This window comes from Lactuca virosa, chromosome 7 (assembly GCF_052849685.1).
Source record: "Lactuca virosa cultivar CGN04683 chromosome 7, Lactuca_virosa_CGN04683_v6, whole genome shotgun sequence".
Lineage (NCBI taxonomy): Eukaryota > Viridiplantae > Streptophyta > Magnoliopsida > Asterales > Asteraceae > Lactuca > Lactuca virosa.
Window position 1 is genome coordinate 82,673,218 of NC_136432.1, and position 5,766 is coordinate 82,678,983.

At 31.2% G+C, this 5,766-nt stretch overlaps 1 pseudogene across 1 annotated transcript; it reads right to left on the reverse strand.

Moving 5' to 3' along the window:
* Positions 1 to 350: 350 nt before the first annotated feature.
* On the reverse strand, positions 351 to 4,995 carry LOC145124903 (NADPH:adrenodoxin oxidoreductase, mitochondrial-like; annotated as a pseudogene). The gene is made up of 15 exons (XR_013715734.1): positions 4,887 to 4,995; positions 4,653 to 4,743; positions 4,092 to 4,222; positions 3,452 to 3,556; positions 3,229 to 3,342; positions 3,080 to 3,133; positions 2,850 to 2,966; positions 2,447 to 2,556; positions 2,284 to 2,357; positions 1,719 to 1,780; positions 1,410 to 1,600; positions 1,210 to 1,273; positions 1,056 to 1,123; positions 832 to 971; positions 351 to 754 (listed from the first exon to the last, which is right to left on the reverse strand). The product of XR_013715734.1 is annotated as an NADPH:adrenodoxin oxidoreductase, mitochondrial-like (transcript).
* Between the last annotated feature and the right edge of the window lie 771 nt (positions 4,996 to 5,766).

Consider the following 5,766-nt stretch of genomic DNA (forward strand, 5'->3'; position numbering starts at 1 on the left):
ATTAACAATATAAAAATCATTTATTTGGTTATAACTTCATAATAATATATACTATAAAGTTTTTATAACAAAAAAATGTAAACAAGTATTCAAATTACTAACAAGTTGAAAAATGATTTTGACAATCTATATAAAACTAAAAAAAATAAAAATATATAATATGAAATATATTGTTTGGTGTAAGAAATTATGAAAAAATTATACAAGATTGGAAATGAAACACTATTAGCATCATTTTTTAAACCATTCTGGTGTAAAAAAAAATGATATAGCGTTGGGGATGGTTTAATCAAAATAAAATACTTACAATTATGTATATGTCAAAACAACTTAAACACATAATAATCCCCACTAATAGAAATTAGAATATCATAATGTTAAGGAACACAACAGCAATCACCATATTTTATGTAAGGGTCATAATAAAACTCATAAATCAAACCCCATGAAAAAAGCCCACATGCCATTTCCTTTATGAAACAATGAATTTAACAAAATACCTATGAAAAAAAAACTTTTTTTGCTTTTCATTTTGTGGTTACTTTACTTGTAGTAAATCTTTCCATGTGGTTAACTTTTCTCTTGGTTTCCCTTTTAAACTCCCAACTCTCTTCTCCTCAAAATCTATCTTTTTCCAATCATCAAACGTAAAGAATTTAATTTTCTTACTTTCAAGTAATTGAAGAAGCCCCTCTCTCCCTGGCTTTCTTGATGTTAGCTCTATTTTAGATACGTCTTCATAGATGCTTGCCACCTGTCATTTTTTTTTTATTAAAAAAACAATCATAATTTTATTTTATTAATTAGTCAGATAATTAATTAGATACTTACAGTTTCTTCTGCATCATAAAGATTTGTAGCAATTATTCCTGTTGGACCTCTTTTTAACCACCCACTTACATACAAACCATTTTCAGCTTCAGAAACATCATAACTAGATATAACTCGCCCTTTAATATTTGGAACCACACCTACAATTATAAAACACAAAATAAAACCAATTTTATTTTTTTATTTAAAAAAAATATATATTTTATTAAATGAAACAAACATACCTTTGGAATGGTCAAAAGGTAAACCATCAACTGGTATGGATTTGTAGCCTATGCTCTTAAGTACCAATCTGTATAAAATATATTATTTATGGAAAATTAAAGATTAAAAAAGTATATGATTTTCTTATGGTGTTACTTTTTTAAATTTTATTACCCGCATTTTATATCCTCATATTCCCCTGTCCCTGTTGCAATCTGATATCCAGAGTCACCATTTCCTATAAAATTAGATTTTGGTGTTAATTTTTATACAAATAGAAATAGTAATACAAAACATGCACTTTGATTATCATTCCAATGGAATGAACAATTCCATTCCAGTCTTTCTTTAATTCCATCGTACCAAAATTCTACCTTTTAATGTTGTCTTCTCAAAGTGCACACCACCAACATAGCCATTTCTGTGATCTGATTCAAGAAATTTATCAGGTTTCCGGAAGAAAGTGAAATCCAATTCCCGTTGACCTGAAGTTTGACCAGATGTGGATGATGTTGGATAACAACTCAAAGACTCTTTTCCTTATACGGTTGTTCTTCATTTCTTCCTTTCCAAAACAACAAAATCATATAACCATGTTTTAAATTTGCAAAAAAAGGGGAATAAGAGGTTGCATTGCATTAAATATATAGTCAAATAAAAAATTGAGGAAATGATTTTATTACCTCGTCTGCAGAGGTTTTTACAAGATCAGCTTCCTTGATGTTAATGTGCAAATCTTTGATGGCTGAAAAGAGAAGAAGTAGTTCAGCATCCATGGAAGCATAAAAATTAATCAAAGGGCATTTTGGACATTTGACCAGTACTTCACTATTACTCCACCCGAAAAGAAAATGCAACACATTCCATTTTGGGTAGTTACCAAAAATGGAATATTTCCTTATTGGGCAAGTTTTTCAATCTATTTTACTTTTTTGCCCCTTGGTAGTCATTGATTGATTTAGTAACTTCGATTTTGATTCACAAGTATTAAGGGGCATTTTGGACATTTCATCAATAGTCCTATATTTTTTACAGTAAACTATTTGTAAAGTCAAACATGACATTTTTTTGGAGTATTTCATAATATTTTTCATGATATAAAATATAAAATTAAAACGTATATGTAATAACTGCATTTCTAGTTCATATGAACATAAAAAGGACACATTTTTTCCACCTAAAACATTAGATTAAGAAAAAATATAATTTTTGAGCATTTGCTAAAAAAAAAAAAAGAATAAAAATTACCAAGAATTTCTCGTAGCTCTTTTGCAGTACAAGCTGCTTGTGTGGGCCCACGTCTGCCAACAAGATAAACTTTCCTGAAATTTATAAAAATATATATATATGAGGAACAAAATTAAATTTCAGAAGTTAGTTTAATATTTTAATTAGCAATTAATATAATAACCTTATGGAACTCTCCCTAAGAGCATCCAAAGCATGGCTAGCAATATCAGTTGTAGATAACTCTGTAGGTGACCTTAAAAGAATCCTTGCAACATCAAGAGCCACATTACCCTAACAATAAAAAAGTTATTTTATATATATGATTTAGATAGATAAAATTAAACCAAATAAAGAAAATAAGATACACCATTAAATAAATTACATATATACATACTTCATGTTTGTTTAAAATATACTATATGTATTTCAAATAGTCAAACAACAAGTTTGTTTATCATCAATCACTTTAAGAATTTTTTACAAAAGTACAAAATTAAATACCACAAAATCTTTAAATAGAATATAATCAAGAGAATATTTAAAAAAATAATAATAATTAAAAAAGTTGTGATTTTTTTAAAAACCTGTCCCAGAACAATGGCTGTGTCTGTGTTCTTCAAGTCAAGTGTCATATTACTGAAATCAGGGTGCCCATTATACCACCAAACAAATTCTCTAGCAGAGTGTACACCTTTCAATTCCTAAAATAAGTTCATAAAAAAACAAAAAAAAACAAAAATCGAAAACTCATGAGATTTCTGAAATGATTAGTGTCAATAAGTCAACAAGTCAACAAGACAACAACCAAACATACCTCTCCTGGAATGCCAAGAATTCTGTCACTTTCAGCACCATAAGCAAGCACAACCTGATTGATAATGATATATGATGATAAAGATTAAAGATTAAAGACATAAAGAAAGAAAGAAAGTCAAAAAGACGATATTGACCTTGTGAACTTACCACATGATAAATTTGGCGTAGCTCAGATAGAGAAATGGAGGATCCAAGAGACACGTTTCCAAAAAATGAGCATCTTTCATTATGTGCAACTCGTGAAAATTGGTTGATGACAATCTGTTGCAAGGTTTCTGGTCAACTAGATCAATTAAGATGATATTTTCAAGAAAAAAAAAATTAAAAATACATTCTTGAATCTTGATCCATTATTATTATTAAATAATACCTTTGTTTCAGGGTGATCAGGTGCTACCCCTGATCGGACTAATCCAAATGGTGTTGGCAATCTATCAATGATGTCAACTTCTGCTCCTTCATGTGCTTTCAGCATCTATTATTTATTATCAAAAGTAATTAGAGTTCATATATGATTTGGAATAATTAGAATAATACAAATTATTTATGTTCATAGTAACAAGAAGTTCAAATTGAAATTAATTTTCTAATCAGTAATTTGGCAAACTAGCTGAAAAGCTAGCTGGCAGCTGATAAGTCTGCTTATGAATTAATAATGTTTGGTATAAAGTAGCTTATAAGCTAGATTGCAATGTAAAATGACATAAATGGACATTTAGATATATAACTAAAAGAAAAAAAATGGATATAAATAAGGGCATATTTTGAATATTTTTGAAAAAGGTCCATAAGCTTATCAAAAGCTATCTCAAAGTAGCTTATCAAAAGCTAAAATAAGCTACTTTTTGTGGTTTTACCAAACAGTAAATTACAATAAGCTAGCTTATTTTTGCCAAACAGGGTCAAAATCTGATCATCAATTTGGGAGTGGATTCAAAAAAATCTATATAGTATCCATTTCTTTATGTAAACCCTTATAAACACACAAACACACAGACACACATACATACCTTTTCAGCTGTGTAAAAACCAGCAGGACCACTGCCAACAACACAAACACGCAATGAACGAGAGGTAGCAAATGAAAACTTCCTAGCAATCATTGTTCTCTAATCTCTTCTTCTTTATTATTATTTTATTCCTGTGTAAAGAAATGCAAGATAAGTTTGAAACAGCATAAAGAAATGCACCAATATTTACAAACAGACAATGAATACAAGATTGCATATTTAAGTTTACTGGTTAACAAGAATGAACGAATATAACCAATGAATTGACCAAATAGCATACATGTCAAGGTGCAAATAATACAAAAGACACGCATCATATAATGTGCAGATGACATCCATACAGTATTCTAAAGTTCACAACTTTTGAAGGGAAGGAATATTAAGATCATGGATGCTAATAAATTTAAGCAGACAATTTCTCTTGAGAATTATATATTAGCTTCAACAATCATATATATGATTGATTAAGCATGGAGAATTTCAGATTAGATCATTTTAGCACATAGACAAATAAGATAAATTTTTCACAAGATTAGATTATTCTCAAGAAGGCTGAGATACCAAAACGAATTAGACTCGAGCCTTGATTTGAAGCTCAAGGTCGAGCTCGTGAAATACTCGACAGTCTCGAGCTCGGCTCGGCTCTGCTCGACTAAGATTTAAAAAAAAACTTATAATTCACTAAATTGAGTAAGAAACATCAGAAGGTGTGCATGATTCCATCTGCAAATCTGTAATACGATTCAATACCATTGTGAAACATCATAAGGTGTTCATAGTTTACTTGTTTGTTACCTTTTTGCTTTGTGCGTTCGTTGCAAATGTCATTTACCAAACCACCATTAACAACATTAACACAACCACAATCAATTTATTACAGTTATATATCGAAATCAATTGCAAAAAACCAAAAGAATTGGTCTAGGTAACGAAATGAAGGAATCCGGACTTACTCAGTTACAGCTTCGATGTCGATTTTGTAAACAAGAAGCGCGTCGTTCTCACTTCTCAGCAACCTTCCGTGAAGCGGAGGCCCGCGATTAGGGATGGTGGAGCGGCGGTGACGAGTAGGGATGGTGTAGTGGCGGCCGGTAAGTGGAGGTGGCGTGGTGGCAATTTGCGAAGGATAAGCGAAGATGTAGGGTTTCATTCGGGTTTGAATCATGCCGTTTTTTTTTTAATGAATAATTATAAAGAAGTGGCATATATGTAAATTACAATAGGCAAGCTTGGCGCGATAAGGTATTCGAGTAGCTCAAGCTCGAACTCGGCTCGATTAAAGCCGAGTCAATTTTAAGTATTTTCCAAGTCGGTCTCGAGTTTCTCATGAGTTGGCTTGTCTCGTTTACACCCCTAGAGGCGAGAGAGAAGAAGGAAATCGTTAGGGGCAAACGACTGAACGAGGATGAGCAACGAAATTCCAGACAGGAAACGATACCAAACTCATACCATTATCGAATCGGCATCGTTTAAACGGTATTTGGTATTTCAAAATCATGAAATTCGGTATTCGATAATGTCGTTATTGATGCTAGTACCGAAAACCGATATCATTTCCGATACCGATACCAATAATGTTAGTTTGGTTCAATGCTTGGTGCCGATTTCGCACCTAATTCGATATTCAGGAATATCGGGTCGGTGTCGGTTCCGTCTCATGTTGATATGATCCAAT